Below are 15,884 nucleotides of genomic sequence, written 5' to 3'. Positions count from 1 at the left end.
AGACCCCAAACACAGTAACATAAGCAAAATGAGAAGACAGAAAAACACACAGCAGGAGAAGGAGCAAGATAAAAACCCACCAGACCTAACAAATGAAGAGGTAATAGGCAGTCTACGTGAAAAAGAATTCAGAATAATGATGGTAAAGATGATCCAAGATTCTATTTCCCAGATCCAAAATCTTGGAAATAGAATAGACAAAATGCAAGAAACAGTTAACAAGGACCTAGAAGAACTAAAGATGAATCAAGCATTGATTAAAAACACAATACATGAAATAAAAAATACTCTAGATGGGATCAATAGCAGAATAACTGAGGCAGAAGAACGGATAAGTGAGGTAGAAGATAAAATAGTGGAAATAACTGCTGCAGAGCAAAATAAAGAAAAAAGAATGAAAAGAACAGAGGACAGTCTCAGAGACCTCTGGGACAACATTAAACGCACCAACATTCGAATTATAGGGGTCCCAGAAGAAGAAGAGAAAAAGAAAGGGACTGAGAAAATATTTGAAGAGATTATAGTTGAAAACTTCCCTAATATGGGAAAGGAAATAGTTAATCAAGTCCAGGAGGCACAGAGAGTCCCATACAGAATAAATCCAAGGAGAAATACGCCAAGACACATATTAATCAAACTGTCAAAAATTAAACACAAAGAAATCATATTAAAAGCAGCAAGGCAAAACCAACAAATAACACACAAGGGTATACCCATCAGGATAACAGCTGATCTCTCAACAGAAACTCTACAAGCCAGAAGGGAGTGGCAGGACATAATTAAAGTGATGAAGGAGAAAAACCTGCAACCAAGGTTACTCTACCCAGCAAGGATTTCATTCAGATTTGATGGAGAAATTAAAACGTTTACAGACAAGCAAAAGCTGAGAGAGTTCAGCACCACCAAACCAGCTTTACAACAAATGCTAAAGGAACTTCTCTAGGCAAGAAACACAACAGAAGTAAAAGACCTACAATAACGAACCCAAAACAATTAAGAAAATGGGAATAGGAACATACATATCGATAATTACCTTAAATGTAAATGGACTAAATGCTCCCACCAAAAGACACAGATTGGCTGAATGGATACAAAAACAAGACCCATATATATGCTGTCTACAAGAGGCCCACTTCAGACCTAGAGACACATACAGACTGAAAGTAAGGGGATGGAAAAAGATATTCCATGCAAATGGAAACCAAAAGAAAGCTGGAGTAGCAATTCTCATATCAGACAAAATAGACTTTAAAATAAAGACTACTAAAAGAGACAAAGAAGGACACTACCTAATGATCAAGGGATCGATCCAAGAAGAAGATATAACAATTGTAAATATTTATGCACCCAACATAGAAGCACCTCAATACATAAGGCAAATACTAACAGCCATAAAAGGAGAAATTGACAGTAACACAATCATAGTAGGGGACTTTAACACCCCACTTTCACCAATGGACAGATCTTCCAAAGTGAAAATAAATAAGGAAACACAAGCTTTAAATGATACATTAAACAAGATGGACTTAATTGATATTTATAGGACATTCCATCCAAAAACAACAGAATACACATTTTTCTCAAGTGCTCATGGAACATTCTCCAGGATAGATCATATCTTGGGTCACAAATCAAGCCTTGGTAAATTTAAGAAAATTGAAATTGTATCAAGTATCTTTTCCGACCACAATGCTATGAGACTAGATACCAATTACAGGAAAAGAGCTGTAAAAAATACAAACACATGGAGGCTAAACAATACACTACTTAATAACAAAGTGATCACTGAAGAAATCAAAGGGGAAATTAAAAAATACCTAGAAACAAATGACAATGGAGACATGACGACCCAAAACCTATGGGATGCAGCAAAAGCAGTTCTAAGAGGGAAGTTTATAGCAATACAATCCCACCGTAAGAAACAGGAAACATCTCGAAAAAACAACCTAACCTTGCACCTAAAGCAATTAGAGAAAGAAGAACAAAAACATCCCAAAGTTAGCAGAAGGAAAGAAATCATAAAAATCAGATCAGAAATAAATGAAAAAGAAATGAAGGAAACGATAGCAAAGATCAATAAAACTAAAAGCTGGTTCTTTGAGAGGATAAACAAAATTGATAAACCATTAGCCAGACTCATCAAGAAAAGAAGGGAGAAGACTCAAATCAATAGAATTAGAAATGAAAAAGGAGAAGTAACAACTGACACCGCGGAAATACAAAAGATCATGAGAGATTACTACAAGCAACTCTATGCCAATAAAATGGACAACCTGGAAGAAATGGACAAATTCTTAGAAATGCACAACCTGCCAAGACTGAATCAGGAAGAAATAGAAAATATGAACAGACCAATCACAAGCACTGAAATTGAAACTGTGATAAAAAATCTTCCAACAAACAAAAGCCCAGGACCAGATGGCTTCACAGGCGAATTCTATCAAGCATTTAGAGAAGAGCTAACACCTATCCTTCTCAAACTCTTCCAAAATATAGCAGAGGGGGGAACACTCCCAAACTCATTCTACGAGACCACCATCACCTTGATACCAAAACCAGACAAGGATGCCACAAAGAAAGAAAACTACAGGCCAATATCACTGATGAACATAGATGCAAAAATCCTCAACAAAATACTAGCAAACAGAATCCAACAGCACATTAAAAGGATCATACACCATGATCAAGGGGGCTTTATTCCAGGAATGCAAGGATTCTTCAATATACGCAAATCAATCAACGTGATACACCATATTAACAAATTGAAGGAGAAAAACCATATGTTCATCTCAATAGATGCAGAGAAAGCTTTCGACAAAATTCAACACCCATTTATGATAAAAACCCTGCAGAAAGTAGGCATAGAGGGAACTTTCCTCAACATAATAAAGGCCATATATGACAAACCCACAGCCAGCATCGTCCTCAATGGTGAAAAACTGAAACCATTTCCACTAAGATCAGGAACAAGACAAGGTTGCCCACTCTCACCACTCTTATTCAACCTAGTTTTGGAAGTTTTAGCCACAGCAATCAGAGAAGAAAAGGAAATAAAAGGAATCCAAATCGGAAAAGAAGAAGTAAAGCTGTCACTGTTTGCAGATGACATGATACTATACATAGAGAATCCTAAAGATGCTACCAGAAAACTACTAGAGCTAATCAATGAATTTGGTAAAGTTGCCAGATACAAAATTAATGCACAGAAATCTCTGGCATTCCTATATTCTAATGATGAAAAATCTGAAAGTGAAATCAAGGAAACACTCCCATTTACCATTGCAACAAAAAGAATAAAATATCTAGGAATAAACCTACCTAAGGAGACAAAAGACCTGTATGCAGAAAATTATAAGACACTGATGAAAGAAATTAAAGATGATACAAATAGATGGAGAGATGTACCATGCTCTTGGATTGGAAGAATCAACATTGTGAAAATGACTCTACTACCCAAAGCAATCTACAGATTCAATGCAATCCCTATCAAACTACCCCTGGCATTTTTCACAGAACTAGAGCAAAAAATTTCACAATTTGTATGGAAACACAAAAGACCCCGAATAGCCAAAGCAATCTTGAGAACGAAAAATGGAGCTGGAGGAATCAGGCTCCCTGAGTTCAGACTATACTACAAAGCTACAGTAATCAAGACAGTATGGTACTGGCACAAAAACAGAAAGATAGATCAATGGAACAGGATAGAAAGCCCAGAGATAAACCCACGGACATATGGTCACCTTATCTTTGATAAAGGAGCCAGGAATGTACAGTGGAGAAAGGACAGTCTCTTCAATAAGTGGTGCTGGGAAAACTGGATAGGGACATGTAAATGTATGAGATTAGATCACTCCCTAACACCATACACAAAAATAAGCTCAAAATGGATTAAAGACCTAAATGTAAGGCCAGACACTATCAAACTCTTAGAGGAAAACATAGGCAGAACACTCTATGACATAAATCACAGCAAGATCCTTTTTGACCCACCTCCTAGAGAAATGGAAATAAAGACAAAAATAAACACATGGGACCTAATGAAACTTAAAAGCTTTTGCACAGCAAAGGAAACCATAAAGAAGACCAAAAGACAACCCTCAGAATGGGAGAAAATATTTGTAAATGAAGCAACTGACAAAGGATTAATCTCCAAAATTTATAAGCAGCTCATGCAGCTCAATAACAAAAAAACAAACAACCCAATCCAAAAATGGGCAGAAGAGCTAAATAGACATTTCTCCACAGGAGATATACAGACTGCCAACAAACACATGAAAGGATGCTCAACATCTTTACTCATTAGAGAAATGCAAATCAAAACTACAATGAGATATCATCTCACACCAGTCAGAATGGCCATCATCAAAAAATCTAGAAACAATAAATGCTGGAGAGGGTGTGGAAAAAAGGGAACACTCTTGCACTGCTGGTGGGAATGTGAATTGGTACAGCCACTATGGAGAACAGTATGGAGGTTCCTTAAAAAACTACAAATAGAACTACCATATATCCCAGCAATCCCAGTACTGGGCATATACCCTGAGAAAACCATAATTCAAAAAGAGACATGTACCAAAATGTTCATAGCAGCCCTATTTACAATAGCCTGGAGATGGAAACAACCTAAGTGTCCATCATCGGATGAATGGGTAAAGAAGATGTGGCACATATATACAATGGAATATTACTCAGCTATAAAAAGAAATGAAATTGAGCTATTTGTAATGAGGTGGATGGACCTAGAGTCTGTCATACAGAGTGAAGTAAGTCAGAAAGAGAAAGACAAATACTGTATGCTGACACATATATATGGAATTTAAGAAAAAAAATGTCATGAAGAACATAGGGGTAAGACAGGAATAAAGACACAGACCGACTAGAGAATGGAGTTGAGGATATGGGGAGGGGGAAGGGTAAGCTGTGACAAAGTGAAAGAGCGGCATGGACATATATACACTACCAAACGTAAGGTAGATAGCTAGTGGGAAGCAGCCGCATAGCACAGGGAGAGCAGCTCGGTGCTCTGTGACCACCTGGAGGGGTGGGATAGGGAGGGTGGGAGGGAGATGCAAAAGGGAGGGGATGTGGGAACATATGTATATGTATAACTGATTTAATTTGTTATAAAGCAAAAAATAAATAAATAAATAAAAATAAATAAATAAATAAATAAATAAATAAAATAAAAAAGCTAAAAAAAAAAAAGAAGACCAATTTTAACAGCAAGTTCAGCATGATTCGACAAATCAATGTACAGGGAGGTGTAAAATAAACAAGACCAAAAGACAACCCTCAGAATGGGAGAAAATATTTGCAAATGAAGCAACTGACAAAGGATTAATCTCCAAGATTTACAAGCAGCTCATGCAGCTCAATATCAAAAACACAAAAAACCCAATCCAAAAACGGACAGAAGACCTAAATAGACATTTCTCCAAAGAAGATATACAGATTGCCAACAAACACAAGAAAGGATGCTCAACATCACTAATCATTAGAGAAATGAAAATCAAAACTGCAATGAGATATCACCTCACACCAGTCACAATGGCCATCATCAAAAAATCTAGAAACAATAAATGCTGGAGAGGGTGTGGAGAAAAGGGAACACTCTTGCACTGCTGATGGGAATGTGAATTGGTACAGCCACTATGGAGAAAAGTATGGAGGTTCCTTAAAAAACTACAAATAGAACTACCATATGACCCAGCAATCCCACTACTGGGCATATACCCTGAGAAAACCGTAATTCAAAAAGAGTCGTGTACCAAAATGTTCATTGCAGCTCTATTTACAATAGCCAGGAGATGGAAGCAACCTAAGTGTGCATCATTGGATGAATGGATAAAGAAGATGTGTCACATATATACAATGGAATATTACTCAGCCATAAAAAGAAACGAAATTGAGTTATTTGTAGTGAGGTGGATGGACCTAGAGTCTGTCATACAGAGTGAAGTAAGTCAGAAAGAGAAAGACAAATACCGTATGCTAACACATATATATGGAATCTAAGAGAGAAAAACAAAAAAAATGTCATGAAGAACCTAGGGGTAAGATGGGAATAAAGACACAGACCTACTAGAGAATGGACTTGAGGATATGGGGAGGGGGAAGGGTAAGCTGTGACAAAGTGAGAGAGTGGCATGGACATATATACACTACTAAATGTAACATAGATAGCTAGTGGGAAGCAGCCGCATAGCACAGTGAGATCAGCTCGGGGCTTTGTGACCACCTAGAGGGGTGGGATAGGAAGGGTGGGAGGGAGGGAGATGCAAGAGGGAAGAGATATGGGAACATATGTATATGTATAACTGATTCACTTTGCTATAAAGCAGAAACTAACACACCATTGTAAAGCAATTTTATACTGCAATAAAGATGTAAAAAAAACAAAATAAAAACAAAAAAAAACATCACCCTGAGATTTTACGTCTGCAAGGAGGTGACATTCCCAAAATATGGGAAATTTAGCACTTGTAAATGGAGAAGACGGTGAGTTCTGTTTGGGACATGCTGGATTTCTTGTGCCTCATTTGAAAGCACAACATGGTTTTCTAATGTGACTACGTGTCACCAGAATAACCTGGAATTTAGGTTCCTAGTGGGTCGTAAATCTGCTGCATCCCATAGGAAGCGGGAGATGCCAGTTCACAAACATGAGGAGGTCGGAAACAGCATAGGAGGAGGTCCCCTTGAGGCTCTTTTGCTTGATCTCCAAGCTATTTCTTAAGAGTGCAGGTGTTATTATCATGTTTTAATAAAGGTGAATCAGGCTGTAGTGCTTACTTTAAAATACATTATACACTACGAAATGACTTTTCTGCGGTTTGTTTTGCTTGCTCTCTATTCTGGGGTCTATAGAGTGAACCCCAACTTCCCTGTTTCTATACTATCACCATCAGCAAGGTTTGCTTACCCCTGAGTCTGAGGATGTAGGGCATCTAACCACTGGTCTACACAGCCCAGCCAGCTTTAACCACCCCCACTCCCTCATCCCCCACGCCACCTAAACACCCACATTTCCCAAGAGAAATTCTCTGGCCTGGTCTAGAATACAGTATTGCAATCTGCAGAATTTCAGTAGCTTCATGACATTCTGCTCTTTGTCAAGAATATCCAGAACATGCCTATAAATCTCTCGTATTATGCATGCTAAAATGGAGGGAAATTTTTTCATTTCTTCTATCATTCCAGCTTAAAGTTTCCCTACCTTGAGTACAACTCTGAAAGGCAGGAATATGAAACATTATTTTGGCTCAGAATTATTTACTCAATAAGTATTAGTGCCGGGAAAATATCTAGACACTGAGCTATAGTAATACATTTTAAATGATTAAAAATATGTACCCTTATAGGGTTTATATATTTTTTGGAGTATAGTATATTAAAAATACACAAGTAAAATATCAAGTAAATCACTAAACTAAAGCAAGTACAGAGACTACGTATTCAGGAGAGTTTACTGTTTTCATTGGAGTTTGTCTGGGAAGGGATCAGAACACAGAATGGAGCAAAGACCTCTGAGATGTAGGAGAGTTTACATGTGGCTAATTAGCAGTTGAGTGTTCCAGACAGAAAGCACAGCACGTGCAAAGGCCCTGAGGTAGGGCTTCCTTGGAGGTGGGAGGTACAGCAGTGAGGCAGAAGTATCTGGAAATAGAGTGAAGGAGAGGGAGAATCTTGATCAAAATGCTGTTAGAGGGTGGGTGTAGACCTACAGGGTCACTGAGACCACAGTAAAGGCTTTGCCTTTTACTCAGAGTGAAATGGAAAGACACTGAAGGATCTGACTAAAGGAATATGATTTAGGCTGCTGTGTTATAAACACACTGTAGGGTTAACAACAGAAGCAGAAGACCTACTAGAAAGTCTTTGAAATAATGCACAGAAGAGATGATAGTAAATTAGCCCTTGACATTGGCAATGGAAGAGTAGTATTTTGAAGGTAGATTCAAATTTTACTGATGGACTGAATGCAGACTGTGAGTGAAAGAGAAAAATTAAAGATGAATCCAAGGTTTCCTGACCCAAGCAGCTTAGAGGATGAATTTGCCTTTGGCTGTAATATGGGAGAAGAAAGAGGAAGTGGGCTTGAAGTCAATCAGGTCTTTACATTCAAGATCAGACCCCCAAGTGAACATGTGACAGACTGCTCATCCAATTCTGGTGTCCAAGGAAGATTGGCTGAGTGTGAGTTACACGGTGCAGGGTAAGGCCATGTAGGTCTTCAGCAGGTTGGAAGGGCACCCTCCAGTACTTGACCTTCTTTGTGGTCAGCGGTAAAGGATGACCTCCTTATCCTTTCCTGCTGTTGCTCAGAGATTCTCCTGTTCTCTCATGATTATCTCCTGGACAGAAAGTCCACATGCACCTGCATGAGGGCATGTACACACACACACGCACACACACACACACACACACTTTCCTGGGACAAACAGTCATTTTCCAAAAGCAGTATAGTTCAGTTCCATTTGTAAGAAAAACTACCATTCCTCTAAGTACAGAAGGTGAGGCATATCATCCCAGTCAATTTATATTTTACGAAAGAGAACACTTAGAGTATTGGTGTGAAGCAAGTTTCCCCAGCGACTCTCAGTAGGCCCATGTTTCATATCTGCTAGATTCCAAAGCCCACAAAGCAACCCCTCCCAGAGTAAAGGGGGAGGACCCAACACAAATTCTTGTTCACACCTCAGAATGTGAAAGTGTTTACTGTTATACTAAGAAGTCAGCTTTCCACTTTAACCAATTGCGAGCTTTATTCTACATCAAGCACTCTATGTTAACAACTGAAAAAAAAAAACCTCTTAAAACACAACCTGATTATTTTATTCAGTATAATAATTTAAAGCTGATACTAACTGAGTCTCAAAATAAGGTACTGAGAACACGTTTGGATACTGAAAGAGAACTACCCTGGAATTCAAACACTGAAGTGGACTTGAAGTGTATTTATTCCAAACCTTGCCCATAAGAGAGATTTAAAAAGAGTTTTGGAGTCGAGGACCTGCCTCCCTGAAATTCTCTTCACCTTCTTGCTGTTGGTCGTGACCGGGTGGTTCCTGCATGGGGGCCTCCCATTCTCTCATTTCTTCCTGCTTTCCTTCTATCGGAGATGGGATAAGATCAGCCCTCCATGTTTCTCCATTCTTAGTGACAATTTCAGTTCTCATTTCTTAATCTCTCTTCTAACGCTCTTTCTAATTCCTTCTAAAAAGGTAATGAGTATAAAGGGTTTCACACTTTCTACACAATAAGGAACTCTGTTATTTGTATGTACTTTTCTTCCTCCATCCCTTCCTTCCTTCCTTTCTTGTATTTCTGTTGAAAAGACTTCCATTATCCTCATGCGAGTGGGAGATATTTGAAAGTGCTAAAGGACTACTTGTTAATAATATTCTCAAGCTAATGCTGTCAAAGCTGTGTACATGTTCTTTTTTACTTTTAATAGAGCACTTACTTATTGTCAGGCATTGCTATGTGCAAAGGTATATAAGGAATGGTCACCTTCTTGAAAAGGTGCAGAATCTAGTGGTGGAGAGATAAATATACATGTAAACAAATGCACCTTGTCAAAAATATTTTTATAAAAAATATGTAATACGGGATTAGAGAAAAACTGAATGCAGCTTTCAGAGAAAGTCTATAGTCAGATGAAATGTCTGTGCTGAGACACTAAGTAGGCATCTCCAGGGGGAAAGGGCATCCAGGCAGATGGAAGGGTCCACACACAGGCAGAAGTGTGGACCAACATGACATTTAGGAAACGTTCAGTGACCTGGTGGGGACTGAAACAAAGTGGGATTGGGAAGGAGGAGGTCGATGGAACCTGGCCTCCTATCCAGATGGCGAAAAACTTTGCAGGCTGAACTACGTGCCCTGGAGTTTATCCACCTGGCCAAAGTGGGCCCATGAAGGATTTTTAATTAGGAAGTATTACAAGGTCACTCTGAACTGGTGCTGTAAGAGAAGGGGGCCGTCGGGTGGTGACACCATGTCTGGTATACCAGATGACTGGCAAGGTTTCCCACCCTTTCCTCAGGACATACAGCTCTGAAACTTGACCCTGATTTTTTTCTTCTTCTATTATCCCCTCAGTGATATACTTTTCAGAGAACTACCTTTTATTAAAACAAGACAAAATAAAACAAAGCACAGCTTTTATTCTACTTAAATGTCCTTCGGAAATGAATTGATAATAATTGGCATATAAGTGTCATAAATATCTTGACAAAATTTAATTGCTTTTAGTGTCAACTGGGGACACATGCCATTTTTGTGTTCAGTTCTAGGTTTTCACCCTTCCTCATGGAGAGCAATAATATTTGACCTGACAGATTCTCGCATCAATACAACCTGAGGTCAATGGAAAGCATTTTATGGGTGCAACGTGAGTTGGGGAAAAGAAGGAATGGGGAAAAGGAATGTATTTGTCAGATTTCTCCAGGGAAACTGAATTAATAGGATATGTGTCTGCACAGAGAGAGATTTATTTTAAGGAACTGGCTCACAGGACAATGAGGGCTGGCATGTCCAGATTCTGCAGGGTTGCCCACAGGCTGGAGACCCAGGAATATTGAATGTTGTAATCCAAGTCCAAAGGCTGTCAGGCTGGAGAATTTCCCTCTGGCTCAGGAGAGGCCAGTATTTTATTCTATTCAGGCCTTCAACTGATTGGATGAGGCCCACTCACTTTATGGAGGGTAATCTCCTTTACTCAAAGTCCACTGACTTAAATGCTAATCTCATCCAAAAACACCCTCACAGAGACATTCAGAATAACATTTGAGTATACAGCTGGGCACAGTGGCCAGCCAAGTAGACACATAAAATTAAGCATCCCAAAGATGAATATGAAAGGTAGAGAAGAGGGTGGAAAGTGTCTGTAAATTTGTATCCTGTTGTGTCCAGCCTGACAGTGCTGGGACACACATGAAGCAGGGTCGATATGCTAAAGTAGGTTATGCATCAATAAGGCATAACATTATTTTAGTTTTTGAGTTAGCTTGAAGGTTAAGATAAAAGCAAACTTTCTTCCTACCTGATTCTCTGTAGATGCTGTAGAAATATACTATTGCTAGGCTAACTTTCCATAGCATGTAGAGAAATACTTTTGAGGTGGCTTTTCAGAACACACATACTTTCTATGTTATGTCTGTGAAAAATAAAATATTTTTGCTATCTTATCAGGTCATGAAAATTGCCATGGGAAGGTTTCAGCCATGCTATCTAGCCAGGCCTTGCTCCAATCCCCTGTCATGTACTGGCATGGCCCATGTGGCTTTAAAATGCTTTTTAAGCTATATTTAGAGCTTCTCAGAATATAAAAATTGGATCATACATTCCTTTATTTTTATGCTCAATTTTTCACTTCATCCCTCTAGCTTACTTTCCACTTCAATAAATACCTCCTATCAGAAATCTGTCATATCTAAAGCTTTCCTCCCTCACCCTTCAAGGCAGTGAGGGATCCTCCAAATTATTCACCTTAAATGATCCTCCTTTCTCCACATCGGGTTGGCTGACCCAGAAGAACTCAAGTTCTGACAAAGAGGAGGAACATTCAGGCTTTAGTTTTGTGATTTCTATACGGTAGGGACTTCCTGGAATCAAGGTGATGACTTAAAGATGACCCTAATGCTCACGTGTTCACAGAGCCAAGGGGACAATCTGGAAATATTTCAAAAGAAAATTGGAAAAGTTTCCTGTACCCAGATTGACACTTGATTAAGGTGGGATGTCTTAAAGTAGCACATGAGGGAGGTTAAAGAGTCTCTTGGAAACAGGAAGTTATTTAAGAAACTGCTGACCAATGGGATTAGGATGATGTTCAACCTTTGGAAAGATCAATAGTCCAGTGTTCTTAACCTGCTTTATGTTTTTAACTCAGGAGCAGATTTCACCTTTCCTTGATTCAAGAGTGTGTAATGGCCAATTAGCAGGAAAGGTGAAGGTGAAATTAAAACTCTGTAAAGAGGTTTTTGCCTGTGAGAATGTAGAGAACTCTTAGATGAAGAATGAGACAAACTCAATTACTTAAATAGCATCTTTAGTAACTGATGAGAAAGGGCATTCTGCCAATTTTTACTTGAGATTTTAGAGAAAAATGAACTTTCTTATTCAATATAATCATTTTGAAGATTTCTTGACTATGAAGAAGAGTTTCTGAAAGACTTTGAACATGGAGACCTTTTAAAAACACATAAAAGGTGAGTTGATAGACAAATTGTTCTTAGTCCCCCCTTTGTTTTTCTGGAAAGCAGTGCTAAGGATATGAAGGTGAATGAGTACATCTATCTACTGGGGAAAATGTCAAGAAATTGCCATCAAAATCCTGGAATTTTAATTTAAAAAATTAAGAGACTATAAACTGCCTTGGCTTTCCTAGCTTTGATGTCTTCTCGTATTTTAGCTTGACTCCTTTAAAGTGGAACTATATGTAAATTACCGAGATTCAGAACATTTTTGATAAATTCACAAATATCAGATAAAATCATCAAAACTCATGACATCTGACCCCATAATAATTTTGGAACCAATAGCAAATGGTCCACGGGTAAAAACATTTAAAAAATGAGTGGCCAAGAATGATAATACGCCTGCCAATAGATTTGCCTCCACTGCTGTACAGGGGAACAGTGTATAGGCACAGGGCCACATTCCGAAGAATATGTGGGTACTTCTGCAACACTTGATTTGTCCAGCCAAAGCTAGCCTAGTTCCCTTTGCATATTTTCTGTGGCTTCTTTCAAGGATGGTCTGGGACTGATAGTTACATTACCTTTATCTTCATTTACCTCTGAATTGTTCAACTGAAGAAAAAAGTTCTCTCTATTGCATCAAGAGTAGCACTCAGTCCTCCTGGCAAAAAAATGCCATAAAGTGATGAAGAAATAATTTTTGCCAATTTCAACAGATCCTTAATGCTAATGATCAGATCAACACAATGTATTCTCTCTTCTTCCTCTCTCTCCCTTTCTCTCTCCTTCTCTCTTTGTCTCTGTCTCTTTCTCTCTCTCCCCATCCCACCTTACTCATGTTTCTGAGTGAACGTTTGGTTTAGTCTTTGACCTTAACCAAGAAAGAAATCACTACTCAGCTAATAAATAGCTACTGGTAGCAATTTCCCTTCATGAGAGGGAAAGTTCTCTTAAACCAATAGCAAAGGGGAAGACATAACTTAGCATTGCAATTACCTGACTTCCTCTGATGGTCTCTTTCTGGCATGTCTCCACGTATCACAAATTCTTTTCTAAATTCATAGCTCAGCTCCCATTTTCTCATCTTATGTAGCTAATATCCTCACAACATCTCAAGGACTCTTCACTCCCTCAATCACTTCCAGGAAGAAAAGGAAATTATGGTAAAAAGGAGAGTCTCCTTCAAGAAAACTAATCAGTTAGATAGTGAAGAGATTTAAAAGCAAATTTAAAGACTTGGAAAGTAATTAAAAAAAAGAAATCTTTAGAAATAGGTATTGCACCTGTAATGTGGTTTTAAAGTGCTCAAATTGAGTTAAGGAAATGGATTAATCAGTAGAGTGCATTAAACAGAACCAACTAACATGATTTCTAATCTGAGGATAAATTAAAAAGAAAAAAGCTGTAAGGCCAAGCTTTATTTGTTTGGAGAATTTTAAACTAAGGGCAGACCAACTGTAAAAACATCTGCAGTCAGCTGGAACAGTATTTCCATCACCACAGGGCAGCTGAGATCCATCCAGGCATCTCTTCCAGGACATCAAAAAAAGATGAGCCTAATTGCTTCAGCCTTGGCTGGTTAAATAGTTAAGTGCACGGCTGTGTCTTACTGTGTGTGATGGAAGAGAAATGATCTTGTGATGGATTGAAGAATAGCATCTTGATAGAACTTCTTGTTCCAACCTACCCTGGGTGTGTAGCATGAAACAGATCAGCATGATATTGTAACTCTCACTCTTCACCGAAATAAGAGATGCTTTTATGGACAGAGCATAAGGAACTTATTTTTCTAAGGAGAAGCCTAAACCTTTGGGAGAGAAAAGAAGCTTCTAGACTGAAGCTGGGTAGTAAGTACTCTTTTGAATTAAAACTGAGCAAAGTACTGTCTCATGAGACAAATTAGTCCCATCATAAATATAACATTTACTGAACTTACTTATTTTGCTGGAAATTAGTCACTACTATCTCCATTGACCTTTTCTATTCCATTCTTCTTCCTTGATATTTTCATAGTTGTAATTATAGTCATAGCCATACAGGGTTTGCCTTCTTATGGTTTGTTCCTTCCCATTTTCTAATGTGATGTCCCTCCATGACTCCTTTCTTAATACAACGGCCAATTTTGAACTGGTAACCATATGAATATATGTTACAAATTTGGAGTAGCCATCACCTCTGAAGTCCTTTGTTTTCTCAAACCTGTTACCTCTGGGCACAAAGGTAAAGTTCATTGTGAGCAATTCTGAATGAATCCAGAGAGAGACAGAAGAAAAAAAATTTCCATTTTCCAACAACAGGAGGTAAACTGTTCACATAAATAACATCTCTAAAGCAGAAGGTACGTGGACCAGAGGACTTCAGGGTCTCTGGAGCCCTGAAAATGGAAGGTAAAATCTGCAATTCAGGTACATTTGCTACAAAATTTTTTCATCAGATTCGCAAATAACTCAAAAGATTAAAAAGAACTATAAGGGGAAACTAAATCAATCTATATTTCTACAATTTAACCCTGGACAGTATACGGGCAAACATAATGACATGAGTATACCTTACAATCCTCCATGACGTAGACATACGGTCAGTTGCAGGCAAAGGTGTTGGGATAGCAAAGCCTCCTGGGATAAGCTGTCCATGAAAAAGTTGCCAGAGTCGTATTTGCAAACTGATTCCACTGACTTCCTGAGATAAACAGCGGACACACTTTGAAAGTGACATATCCCAGAATTATGGAAGTTGAGAATTCTAGACTCATGGGGGAGGTGTGAGATGAATTGGGAGATGGGGATTGACATATATACACTATTGATGCTATGTATAAAATAGATAACTAATGAGAACCTACTGTAGAGCACAGGGAACTCTACTCAGTGTTCTGTGTTGACCTAAATGGGAAGGAAATCCAAAAAAGAGGGGACATACGTATATGTATAGCTGATTGACTTTGCTGTACAGTAGAAACTAACACAACATTGTAAAGCAACTCTACTCCAATAAAAATTTTTAAAAAAAGAGGGTAGGATGAAGCTGTCATAAAACTCCACAGGAGACAAGAGAAGAGTGGGCAAATGGATGTACGGACTGCCCGCACATAGACTATGAGCTCAAAGATACTGGAAATGGATAGAACCCCTCCTTGGAGACTGATTCTGTGTGTTCCAAGAACATATGTTGGTTATACTCCAAAGCTTCTCATTCAATCCTACGGGAACTTTACCTAAGTCCTTCGGGAAATCTGAGGATTGTAAGAAAAAAAGGAGATTGCAGCAGACATTTGGAAGGACCATGTTAGCCATGTAGAAATCTGATAATATATACCTTAATGCAAAAAAAAAAATGTTTGGAGAAAACCTTTCTTCTCTTGCCAGTGATGCAGAAGGACAAGTAGGAAGAGGAGAGAGAAGGAAGGATGGAGGGGAAATACAGCGGTGAAATCCCTTTCTGAGAGTGAAACATCTGAGGGTAAAGCAGGTTACATTGAGACCCCAGGTGGCAGAGTGAAGTATTAGCTCTACAGTAAAATCACCTGTGAGAAAATATAAGAGAGCAAAATCCCTGAGAAAGGAAAAAAATCCAGAATATTCTCTGGGTGAGAGCAGGTTTCTATGCACTAATTTAAAGCACAATGCTGGTTGTTTGTCACCTCACAAAGTCTAGTATGAAAAACAGCCCCAGAGCTGC

Source organism: Mesoplodon bidens, assembly GCF_964165515.1.
Source record: "Mesoplodon bidens genome assembly, chromosome: 17".
In the NCBI taxonomy this organism is placed as follows: domain Eukaryota; kingdom Metazoa; phylum Chordata; class Mammalia; order Artiodactyla; family Ziphiidae; genus Mesoplodon; species Mesoplodon bidens.
Note: the sequence above shows the minus strand (reverse complement) of the source record.